Source organism: Sipha flava, unplaced genomic scaffold (assembly GCF_003268045.1).
Source record: "Sipha flava isolate LNK unplaced genomic scaffold, YSA_version1 81_pilon_pilon, whole genome shotgun sequence".
Taxonomy (NCBI): Eukaryota; Metazoa; Arthropoda; class Insecta; order Hemiptera; family Aphididae; genus Sipha; species Sipha flava.
In genome coordinates this window covers 639053-653222 of record NW_020273623.1, presented here as the reverse complement: position 1 = coordinate 653222, position 14170 = coordinate 639053, and positions in this window count along the sequence as shown.

Genomic DNA, 14170 nt, shown 5'->3' with positions numbered 1-14170 from the left:
ACTGCTGTCGAGTGTTGATAATGACAGGATGTAAATGGCACAGTTGATAGCGTTGTAAATGTTCTCCGTAGATTTGTGTTGCTGTAGTAGACTTCATGCCAAAGGTTCCCAACTAGAATGCCGCGACATCCTAGGGTACAGCGGGATTAAATTTAGGGTGCCACAAAATATTTTAAATATATATTTATTTTTAAACGCCTTCATGAAAAATATTGCACTGTGAATAATAAAACAGACTATACTCTATGTCTATAGTATAAAACCTATTGTGTATAAATAATTAGTTATATAAAATATAATGTAATAAATTAATTATTAACACATATAATTTTTACATAGTAATACTGAGATGTTCAATCTATTTTAATTTTCATACCGGTTCGATTGCTATCGATTAGATGTGATCTGTTTTAAAGTTATTTACGGTGAAATACTTGGGACTTTATCTTATCATTATTGTTTATTAATGCTAAATAAAACCGAAGTTACAAAATATAAATTTAAATATACGATATATTAGTATTACATATTCAGTAGAAACTATAGAGTATATAGCATAGGCTATAGGTGTCTCCAAATTTTTAGAAAAATAATAAAGGGTGCCGTGAGTCCTAAAAGGTTGGGAACCTCTGCCTCATACACTATAGTAACCATAGGCTTAGTGATACCAGAACGAGGGGCAATTATACAGGGCAATAATACAGGTATCCGTTTACTACTGTGATTACCGTACTTGTCCAGGCCGCTAAAGCTCAGCGGTCCGATTATGTCACATTAGTCGCACACTGGCCCTATTTCTGCCCGATGCGAGTAGTAGCTCGGTATCAGCATCTGAATCATTCGTACCCTATTTTCTCATACTCTTCCCTTAACTTCATTCTATGGTTTCTGCCCTATATGTGTATATTTCTTTCTTGAATGTTAGAAGGGTTTATTTACTTCTAACATATTCTGTCCAGTGACTGACAATGTCGTAGGTAAATTGCCACCATCCATTCCCAGTACAAGTAGAAAGTCCGCTGACTTTCTATTCGTACTGGGAATGTACTCTACTGTCAATTTCACAGTGTCGAGTGGCCGACCAACCAATGTTTTGCGCACACACATGCACGTGATATATACATCATACAACGAGTGACGCTATCTCGTTACAATTTCTAAAATAATCCAGTAAATATTTAAAACATGAAGAATTATAAATAGCATATTTTATTAATTTAGGAAATGTTTTATGAATGCGCTAAAAAATATTTTTTGCACGATATACACAACAATTTGAGTACAAAAACTACAATTTTATAATAGTATTTGATCAAGTAAAAAAGTTTTCTTGGCTTTATTTAATAACTCCATGTCCCAACATAGTAAAATTGACGTTTTTTAATTTAAAAGTTTGTAAATTCGATACAAATTGAAGCTGACCACCCAATCCGTATCAATTTATACCCGAATTATAATAATCAATCCTCATTAAAATCTTGATGCTGATTATAAACTAAATTGAATTAATATCGATAATACTTTACCACAAATTTATATATATTCTAATATTCAAAAATATTAAATAAAAACCATATTATGGCCGCGGAACAAATTAAAAAATACTAAGTTTTTCACATTTTACTGAAAACTATATTGTACGTCTAGCAAAGATTATTACCAAGAAAATAAAGACAAGATTCGATGTTGACACCACGAGCATGATTTAAGATAAGAAATATAATTTATTTTAAATTATTATTTTTTTTAGAAAAATTTCTTATTTTCTACTAAGTTAGTAGATCATTAAATTTAAACAAATATACAGTTGAATTCAATTAGAAATAAATAAAAAAAAATATATTAAAAATTCGTATTTTTTTTTATTATAAATATATTTTTTTTTTAAATAATTTAAAAATAGAGTAAGAAATTTTCTTATTTTTACTTAACTATAATCACACAGGACCTATAAGTATAAAATTTGTTTGTAAGATATTTTGTTATAATTATTTTTAATAGTTGCTGTTTCTACATCTTTGAATGAAAATCAATGAATTATGTCTACAATTGAGATTAGTAGATACAATACAAAAATGGAATTGACGGATTGAATCTAAATTACGGATCGATGATTTGCAGTCAAAATTCGGGTAAAAACGGATCGGGTACTTTTAATCCAGATTATGGATTAAACAATAATTTTCTCACCAGTTAGGTTAGGTTAGACTGTAGTAAAAATCTCTGGAAAAATACAAGCGCAAAAGTCTTCACTTATCGTTGTGTAAATGTACCCAATTTGAATACATGTAAAATATTTTTACCTTTGTGTTCATCGAATAACTTAAGATGAAACTGTCCTCATGGTTTTCTTTTATTTTTATTAATTTTTTGCAGTCCGTGAATGTAAATAACACAAAGAATAAATTCAAATGCCATCAAATAATTTTAACAATCTGACAAACACTATTTTATTTAACACTGAAAATATCAAATATAACAAGCTTCTTTTGCTTAATATTATCGACTATTTGCTTTTATTATCATAATAATCAAATAATAATATAGAAATCATCGGATTCTATAAAATACGCTATAATGTTATGGAAAGATATTAATAAATGTACCGTGTCACGTATGAACGAATTGAATACAATCAAGATAAAATCGTATAACCAGCCAAAAAATAATAAACCACTGAGTAAATCAAAATACTTGATTATATTTTATTATTTTTTTGTCTGTTTTGATTCTCAAAACTGTCGTCTAGAATTTCATGTTATAAATTAAATAAACAAGAAAATAAATCAAAATGCTTGAATAGCGGATTCAATTTACAGATCGTTTTAAAAAAACACTGAAATCATACAACTTAAATGAGTTTCATACAATTTCACGTTTTACCGTAAGCATAGTAATCAAAAATATACAAGCAAATAATCATGTGATAAATGCAAGATCGTTAGAAATAAGGAACATAAATAAATATGAATAGTTAAAAAAAAACGTTCAGCATAAAATTAAATATGACGTATAGTCTTTATAATTTTTTTTCGTTTAAAATAATTAATTTTATTATTCAATGCATAAGCTTTTAAATGAAAACTAAATAGAATGATAATATTCTAAATTTTAAATAATTTCTATACATTATAAAATTTTTGGTTTTGGTGATTTTTTTTTTTGATAAAATCCTAGGATGAGATATTATACAATATTACAATAATGGTTCTTTTAAATATAACATACAATTACCATAGATAATAATATAACAATATTTAGGACAAATAAATTCAAGAGATTATTTTACCACTGAATATCGCAAAGAAATTATTTAAAAATATGGGATCTCTTTCAGTTTTAGTTTTTTTCTAACCTTACAAAGATTAAAGTAAATAATCGAAGTATTGTTTAGAAATATTTACTTATTTTGCATGAACATAAAAGCAATTTATTACTAAATAATATATTATTAAAATGTATTACAGTGAAGAAATTCGATTAAAATTATAAAAATATATCATTGAAAAAATAAAAAATAAACTGTCGAAAATAATATTCACAAAAATCATATTTATTAGAAGTTGATATGCAAAGCTTATTTTAACAATTTTAATGAAAAATAAGAATACACTGAAAACTAGTTCATGTTCAAATTGCTATCAAAGAACAATATATGGAACAATATGTATTGTATTTTATCTATGAATAAACTGTTAAACCAGTTCGTGTTCAACTGCTGACCGTGCAACACGTGTAACTTATGATAACAGCTCCCAATAGCACATAAACACACTACGGCCGGCGATCCTAGGTAATATGTATATAATGTATATATGTATATATATGTAATACAATTATTTAATCACGTTACAAACGCTTACGACAATATTCATGGTTATCATAAATAAAAATAATTCAGATAAATAAATCATAATTATTTAAAAATAATTTTTAAATAATAATAATTTAAAAATAAAAATAACCAACTTATTAACAAAACACTTATCAAACTTCATACATCCAACATATCAAAAAAATTAAGCGCACTGTATTCAAAAAAAAAATGATGATAGCCCATTTCTCTCCAATCCAACACAATCTATCAAATTGAATCCAAAAAGAACTTCAATTTCATGCGACAAAATTTGCAATCATCAAATCTGTCTATTAACCTCTCCGCGCACAACTCGCTGCCAAAAATACACACTTCACCTCTAGCTCCCGCTCCACAGACAACACACCATTATCATCCACTATCGTTAACCAATTATCCTCCGATAACAACTCCCAATCGTTTAACAAACATACGACCAAACCTTTCACTAGCTATGCAAATACCAATTTGAATTTCGCTACGGTAATGGCCATGAAAAACATTCCGTGCCAAGAGCAAGCGATTGTGTTCAATTCTATAGATGGTATACCCCAAATAGAATACATAATTGCCATCGGCATAATAGTCAAACCTACCAACATTACATTTGTCTCTCGTATCTCAAATAATCATTTCTGAATTTTTTTTATCCAACAAATAAATTATGGGCAGTTTAATGCTACAAACACAATCCATTAAAATAAACGATCAATTAATACACATACGTAGACTGGTCAACCAGGCTAAACGCATTGTAATATCAAACGTTTGCTCATCCATCCCTAACCTGGTAATAGAAGACTCTCTAAAACAAATAGATATAATTCCCACCTCACAAATTAACTATCAAAAAGCCGGCATCAAAATAGAAGGCTACGAACATATCATGAGTTTTCGCAGGCAAATGTACATCAAATACGAAACCTATAGAGTGGAACCTCGATAACTCGAACCTCTATAAGTCGAATTTTCGATATCTCGAAGGAATGCCTTGGCCCCTGGCTTCCGACATATGATATATGTGATAAATTTTCTCTATAATTCGAATTTCGCTAACTCGAATTTCTCGATAAGTCGAAGTAATTTTTAGTTGAATTTTAGCTTATAACTCGAAATTATATAATAAAATATAACACGTACAATGAACATACCTCGATAACTCGAAGGTCAAATAACCAAGTACATATGTATGTATGTATTATTATAAATAACGATAATCGTAATCGAAAACCGATTAATATTATCAATCTTATCATTACCTATACTACTTAAAAGGTACAGTTATAAATTCAACGATATATGTCTAGGTAATATGATATAATGTCTATATCTCCGATAAGTTACGTTTATTTACTTTATTAGTGTATTTATTACTAGTAAAATTATACGTCAATTGAAATACGAAATGTATACGTCAATATTTAATATAATGCTGACACAGCAAATGTTCAATTTATTTTGTCAAGTCAAGATGGAAAAACGCAGTTTAAAGTCTCTAACTATCGGCGATAAAATAAAAATTATTGAAGAAGCCAAAAAAGGAGTGAAACGCAAAAAAGATATCGCGAGTGAATTCGGTATTCCTGCAAGTATCTTATCAACTATATTGAAGGATAACGACAAAATTTTCAGAGCAGTTGAAGAAGTCCCCTGCTTACCACGCCGGAAAAGATTTAAAGCATCAAGCTTTCCAGAAATTGAGCATGGTATGACGGAATGGATACAGCAAGTAAGAGATTATAATTTACCCATTTCAGGACATTTACCCATTTCAGCCTACCATTAACGAAGAATCCTCATCAACGTTAATACCGAGCGATACATGCAAAAGACCCATCTCCGATTCCTTTTCGTAAAACTGTCAGATTCACCAAATTACCCACTCCCCCAAAATACCACGATCCAGAAAGAAAAAAGAATTCAAAAAGTCAAAATTCGGTATCATTCGAATTTACTTCAAAAAGCAGACAACGCTACGTTGGAAGAACTTGCAAAACCCATAGAAAAATTCTTCACATCCAGTAACAATCCATCAATTACATACCTCCAATTTATATATATATATATATATATATACTAGATAACTTTACAAATAAATCTCTCAATATTCATTCACTCACCGAAGAGGTAAATATTGGCTTATCACTTTTAATGGATATAATAGACCAAATTCGTCCTCTGGTTAACGACCGATCATTAAAAATTCGTTTAACTAAACTCTCTAATCTCCTATTTAAAGCTCTACCAGTTCCATCAAGCTAAACACACACCACAATACATACATATCAACATAATCAATATACATATCTATAATAAAACTCTTTCTTAACCTTTAATAATAACCAATATTATTCAATGGAATATAAACGGGTTCTATTCAAAACTCAAAAAACTCCAATTGCTCGTTAAAGATTACACTCCCACCATAATTAACCTACAAGAGACAAACTTCACGAATATAGACAAACCTTCCCTATCCTTTTATAACATGTACAAAAAGAATCGTAACAGGTACGACTAAACTAGCGGCGGAGTAGCCATTCTCGTCAGCTAGGAATACCCCAGCGAAAAAATAAACATAACATCCGATCTAGAAGTCGTTGCAGCACCAATATTTTTTCCTCATAATAAAACAACCATTTGTAACCTATACTAACGAAACCAAAAAAATTTTGTGCTTGTCGACATCGAAAATATAATTTACCAACTTCACCAGCCTTTCATCATAGAAGGCAACTTTAATAGTCACAGCCCAAATTGGGGATCGTACAAAACTGACTCAAGAGGCAAAATAATCAAAAAACACCTCACGGAAGACTTTTTAACACCGACCAACCTACCAGAAAAAACCCATCAACTGGGCAATTTTCTTCTATCAAACTATCTATCATCAATACCTCTTTCGTACACAAACTTGATTGGAAAGTCCTTCCAGATATATACAGCAGCGACCACATACCCATATAAATATCCCTTATCTCTCCAATAAACAAAAACGACTTATACTATCCCCCAAGATGGAAAATTAAAGAAGCCAATTGGAATCTCTTCAAAACATTGCTTGATTGTAATATATCAATACTTGAACCCCCTTCCAAGATAAAATCGAAGATAAAGTAAAGTCTTTCTCAAAAGCCATTATCGACTCTGGAAAAATTTCAATAGGAATAGCCAACAATAAAACCACAAGACCCCGGGTCCCATGGTGAAATGCAGAAATCAAACTATCTATTATAAACAAAAACAAATACATTAAAATATATAATATCAAAACACACACGACCCCAACGACTTCATCCCACTGTAACAAGATAGTGCCACTCGTTATATGGTGCATCATATATCACGCACCTGTGCATGCGCAAGACATCGGTTTGTCGGCCAATAAACACGGTGAAATTGACAATAGAGCGCTCTGATTTTCTACTTGTACTGAGAATGGATGGTGGCAATTTACGTACGACATTGACAGTCACTGGACAGAGCATGTGAGAAATGAACAAACCTTTCTGACATTCAAGAAAGAATTATACACATATAGGACAAAAACCATAGAATGAAGTTAAAGAAAGAGTATGAGAAAATAGGGTACGAATGATTCAGGTGCTAATACCGAGCTACTACTCGCAATGGGCAGAAATAGGACCAGTGTGCGACAATTGTGACATAATCCAACCGTTAGGCTACAGATGCCAGGACGAATAGGGTTGTCAGAGTGGAATACGAATACCCGTATTGTTGTCATATATAATTGCCTCATGCTCTATTAGGTTACAAGCTAATGGTCATTACAGTGCACGAGGTCTACTATAACAACACCAATCTACGGAGAAAATTTACATCGCCATCTACCAACTAAGCCATCAACATCCGCTCATCGTCAACATATTAACGCCTGCGCCAACGGTAGCTAGTATTTATATGTTTTGTATTATCGTTAATATCTTGTTTACTATTTCCCATATTGTAAATAGTATTACTACTTGTGTATGGAATACAATTTATCTATATTAACGCCTGCACTAACAGTGGTTAGTAACTATATACCTATGTATTACATTGTATTTATGTATGCCATTTCCAGTCTTATATGTAATATTTGTTATTAAAATGATATTATTATTATTATTAATATGTAATATTTTAATTAAATAAAGTATGTGTTTATGACCAAAATAAAAGATTGTTCTTTGAGTGCATAAACAATCGTTACACAACTAAAACGTCACAGAGTGCATACAAGATATCTAGTTAAACACAGTAAAACCATTTCCTGGAAAGTCTATACGAGTAGTTTAGACAACCAGACCGATCCTTCAGCAATATGGTGCAAAATTAAATCCCTCAAAGGAACGCACCATTCTAATAATATACAACTTCTCAATAACTTAGAACTCATATCAGCACCAAAGGATGTAGTTAATACCTTTGGTAATTTCTTCCAAAAAAATTCAAGTAACTCTTACTACGACGAAGAATTCTTACCAAAAGCAACCGATACGACTCCCCACCCCCTCTGCAATACAATTAATCCAAACGATACTACACAAATTCAAATTAATTTACAAATAACTTTAGAAGAAATTAAAATGGCTTTGAAAACCAATAAAAGCAAAAGCCCTGAACCCGACGGAATCCCATATGCTTTTATACAAAATTTCCCTCCAACTGTACCAAACATTTACTTGATATCTTCAATATTATATGAAATTATAAGGTTTTTCCAACACACTGGAGATATGGGTTCGATATCCCTATTCCTAAGCCTAATAAGAATAAACACCTTACCGAAAGCTATAACCCCATGACTCTACTCAGCATACTTTGCAAGCTACTCGAAAAAATCATCAATCCTTGATTCACCTGATTTTTATAAAAAATAAAATTTATCTCTTTGGTTCAAAATGGATTTCGTCAAAAAATAAGCACTCTTAATAATGTCTTAAGTATTAAAAATGAAATAGTTACAGCGAAGAACAATAAGCAAAGTTTAAGAATGATCAGCCACGAAATTGCAAAGGCCTATGACACCACCTGGAGGTTCAGAATAATACACATATTAAACAAAATAGTATGTGAAAGGAATCTAATTAACTTCATTCAAAACTATTAACTCGTATGCACTTTCCAAGTCAAATCATCCAACTGCCTTTCAGATATCTATATTCAAGAAATCGTTCGACTTTTCATACCAGTGTACAATCAAAATCATTAAAACTTTTAGTCACGATGTTTATTTAATTTATTTGTTGCCTAAGAACACATTAATCTACAGAAAATATAATTTCGTATATTAGAAGTATATTTTAGCCATTATAAAACATAAAATAATGTTCGATTGACTGCAAACATTTTAAACTATTTATGTGATTAATAAATAGTGCGTGACCGATAAATGCAGAAAAAATAGCAAGAAATTAATAATTTTTTGGGCAAACCACAATTGTAAACGAATTATAACTTTTATAAATACACCATCGTTAATCTTCAATAACTTTTACTTGTTAACAAAAATAATTATAGTAAAATAATATAATAGAAATTAATCACGTTTCTGAAATAAAATAAGAAAAGACTCCCCTGATTTAAACGTTTTAGGAAATATCCAAAATATAAATATTGATATTAAAACAGATTTGAAAAACATTAAATATCCAAAATAATATTTATATTAATTCAGCTCCAGAAGAGTTACACGTACATATTAAAAAAAGAAAAATAATTTTAATAATATTTTAAATGTACAAACCAATTTTGAAAATAATATCTTAAATTCATAGATTTTAGTTTATAATAAATAATAATCAAACTCCGCATTAACGCTGTAAATAATTATTTATAACAATGTAAGTATACGATGATAAATTAAAATATTAATTATACAAAATAGTAATTTTAAGCATCAAATGTACATAATAATTGTTGTGTTACATAATAATATTTTCCTTGCATAAGTTAAGATAATAAAATGTTGGTAAATTACGATGTAAAATAATACGAAAACAAAACCACATGCATATTGACGAATAATTCGTTTTTACGGATGTTAAATAACATTTGAATGAGACAATGAAGTCGGATCATTTATATTTTTTTTTTCAAATCTTGTACATTAGTAAACATTGCTAAAAACAACATAGAGGCACTTGTTTCCCGAGGCTGGTTGACTTTTATATAATATATTTAATTGTTCTAATCAGATTTCATCCTCGGCCTTTATCTGATCTAAGTAATACTGTTTGTGTTAAAGAAAACTAGAAAGGCTTCGTTCTATTCAATACAGAACACTAGGCTTTAATAACATTTTCTGTTTTTTAAATTGGTATAAAATAATTGTATTATTATATCAACAACATTTTGTTAACGTCAAATCTCTTTTTTTATGTTTCTAGAAAGCACTTGATGAACGTTTTTTTTCTTTACTTATAGGAAAATAATTTCATAATGTAATTTATTTCTTTTATGAATGACTTGAAAAAAAAATAATAAAATTATAAAATATAATTAAGCGTTTGATTTTTTTTTTTTTTTTTATTATTGTATTGTAATTAGTCAATCATTAACAACTATGGATATTTAACTATGCAACAAAAAATAAAATTTTATATTTTCTAAATGTTCTGTCATCAGAAAATCAATTAACTGTTGAAAAATACTATATCCCTTTTAGAACATAAAAATTGATTTTAAAACATTTGAACCAAATGCATTGAGTATAATAATTATAAGATGAATTATTCATCTAAGTTCCAATGATACGTATATTATATCTAACAGCAATCATGTGATATGACATTTTTTATTTTTAATGGTACATAGATCCTTTAAAAAATGCGTTGGGTATAAACTATGAATATGTGTGTATCTAACCTGTAGGTACTTTATTTCAAACAATATGAAACACTACTCGGATACTGTGCCTTAGAGACTCTGAATTCGGTGCATTTTGGAAATAATATATGTTATCAAGACCGTCACCGACGAAAACTAACAGAATGTCTGGAAGGACTATTCTTGTATAATATTTATTAATTACATTAATTATTACTGTATTGTAAAAAATATTAACTAATCTTACTTAAGCGAATACTAAATTTAGTTGTTTGATAACATTTCATATAGTTTATTTTTTGGAAATGCATGAAAATATTTAATTTAAATTTAAAACTTATAGAAATTAACGAAAAAGAAAAAAAGCATCGTAATCTTTAAATATCGTAATACTGTTGTACAGAACAAATTATTTTGTTTTAATACAAAAATATTCATAAGATTTCAATTAAAATGAAGAATGTATTATGGCTATACAATTATGTTTTTTTTTTTTTTTAATACAGTTCAACTTAAGGATATTTTTCTTCCATAATATTATAATAATTAAAAATATTCTCAATTTTATTCTCCATATCGGCTTAAAAATATAACCATACAGAATATATGTAAATACTTTTACTTAAAATCGATTTTACTTTCATGATTTATTTAAATTTTTGACTGTCTAAATCAGTGTTTCCCAACCTTTTTGTAATGGAGCCCCATAAATTGACTGCTAATGGATTACGCAACCCATCCCCATCAACTATAAGAAAAATAAATAAAAAATATGTAATAACATAATATTATTAATATTCAGTACTAAACTGTCTAATGCAACTGGTCACTAACTAGCGTGTGACTCATAAAAACTATTTTACGTTCCAATCTTGGGTCGCGATCTATAGGTTGAGAAACACTGATCTAAATGTAGTAAGATTTGAGGTAAAATAATTTATGTAAAAATTACATTAAAAAAATATTAAAAACTTTGGGACTGTAAAACTACACCAAAATGATCACATAGTATCTCATTACATTTTCAATTTAAAGGAAAGGTTTAAAAGAGTAATTTATAATGTTATCAGTAGCATTAACTCCCCGGCCTATATAATAAACTTCTTGACAATAATCTAAACGGCAAGTGTCAAATTTCTTTGACTGAGTACTTTAACCGTCTATTAATTAATTTTGTAATTTTCCTCATGAAAGTTTAATGGGATATGACGTAGCGTACTATGGCCATACCAATAGCTCATTTTGGCACTGCTTGTTCTCTGATGGGTGACCATCCGAGAATTTAGTGGCACTATTCAAAATGTTTCATAAGATAAAATTTAATCTTCTATAACTTTCAAGACATAATATAGACTCAGATACGAAATGTTCAAAACTTATAAGAAAAATAACTATAAATGATAATGTATTGGTACGAACAAATCGAAAATTTTGATTAGATTTTATTATATCAGTAAAAAACAAAAATAAATGTATCATTTAAATTATAACTATAAATATAACTCATTGTTTATACAAATACATATGACTATTTGCCTTTATATTTGAACTTAATAGAAAGAAATAAAAGAATTTGACAGTGAAATTATAGACATTTTTTTTTATACATTAATACTACATAACCACGTAAGTTTATCAAAAAATAACGTCATATATGAACTTAAGTAAGTCCAAAACATTAGAATAGTATATATAAAATGTGACATAGAAAACGCAATCGTGTTACTGTAGTCATTTTAAAAACTAAAATAAAATGTAGTCCACTTCCATAAATAGGGTTTTAAAAATGTAGTTTCTTATGAAATTATAAAAAATCTTAATAATTATTATTTTAATAAAAATTTGAATTAAATAATTTAATTTTCAAAATGTGATTGAATAAATGTTAAAAATAAATAAATTTGCATCGAAATAATCATATTTATGTCATATATGTATGATTTCTTAATAGGTAACGGTGTTCACCTGTGAAGTGCGTCATCAATATGCAAATGGCATATAGGCGTAGCAATTAATTAAATTATAACGTAAATTGAATGTAAATGTGATACAAAATAAGAGGAGTAAAGACAATAATTAAGGTGATATTCTTAAGGAAACAGAAACGTGACAGCGAGCGGCTGGTGATACGCCCATCGTCGTCATTTCTCCAAGCCTGTTTCTCTCCTCGTCAGATAAAACAAAATATAACTACAAAGGGGCTCGGACCAGACATATGAAGTTTGACAAACGGGTCTGAATCAAGTTGTAGTTCTACGGTAAAAGTAAGGTCGGTGTATGTGTGTCGTAATTTTGTTGTATCGCCCTCACGGAACTCGTTGAAATCGAAATGGAGATTTTGTATTTACATTAATAATCTATTTGAAAAATTTATTTTTTATTTATTTCACGCTTCAACGAACGCAATGGTTTCAAAGGTTTTGAAGCGCATATTTTATCTTTTAGCATAAAAAAAAAAATATTCATGATTTTCATTCAAAACGTACGTGCAATGCTTTGCATTTCAATTTTGAAAATTATTTTTTAAACGTCATTATTAAGTCGTTTTTTAACATTAAAACCCGATATAACTATTTAAAAAAGAATAAGAGTCGCCACAAAACACACATATGCAACAATTGTTTTAAATTAAGTGGCACAAGTTTCCGTATCCAATTAAAGAGTGTATTATTATAAGAGTGTATTAAAGTTTAAATTTCAGTCTTCCGAAACGTTTATCCGTATTATATGAATAACTTGAAATTCAACACATTATTTTTTTTACATATTATATTGCACGCGCGCATATTATTATGATTATATTTATAATTGTTTTCATAATCCTTAACCCGGCATATGTTATACATATATACATATATGTAAAATGCTTGTGCATTGTATACGATACACTATATTACTTCACAGAAAACACCATTCACTACTCATTATTTTGTATACGTACATAAATATAAATAGATGTTGGTGAAATGTAATAAATTCAATTTTTGAAAGTGCTCGAGCCACAATATGGAATGGCATCGTGTAACTATTGCTATCGCGCAACACATACGGCGAGCGAAATAAATCTCAGCGTGCACATTAAACGCAGCGAGAACTAAACGCGTTTTTTTTTTTTTTAATAATGTATTATTGTCAAATAATTTTCGAGCTCATAATTCTACTGCTCGTAAAGTTTTCAATTGTTTATATTATCTACTTGCATACTAGCGCTCGTCGGCGAAGGCGTAATTTATAATTATTATTTATTCTAACGTTGCCTAAACAACACATGACTCGCAGAAATTAATTTTATCTAGAAATTCCCTGGAGATATTAATTAAAGTGTGTATCACATGTTCACGGTAAACATTTGCTGAGAACAAAACACATTTTTACAATGTACCTCCTACTAAGAAATCGCGTACATTGATATCAAAATATTTCTATTAGATGCCATCCCGTTTCGTATTAAAATTATTTACATCATAGGTCGTTTTCCACAAC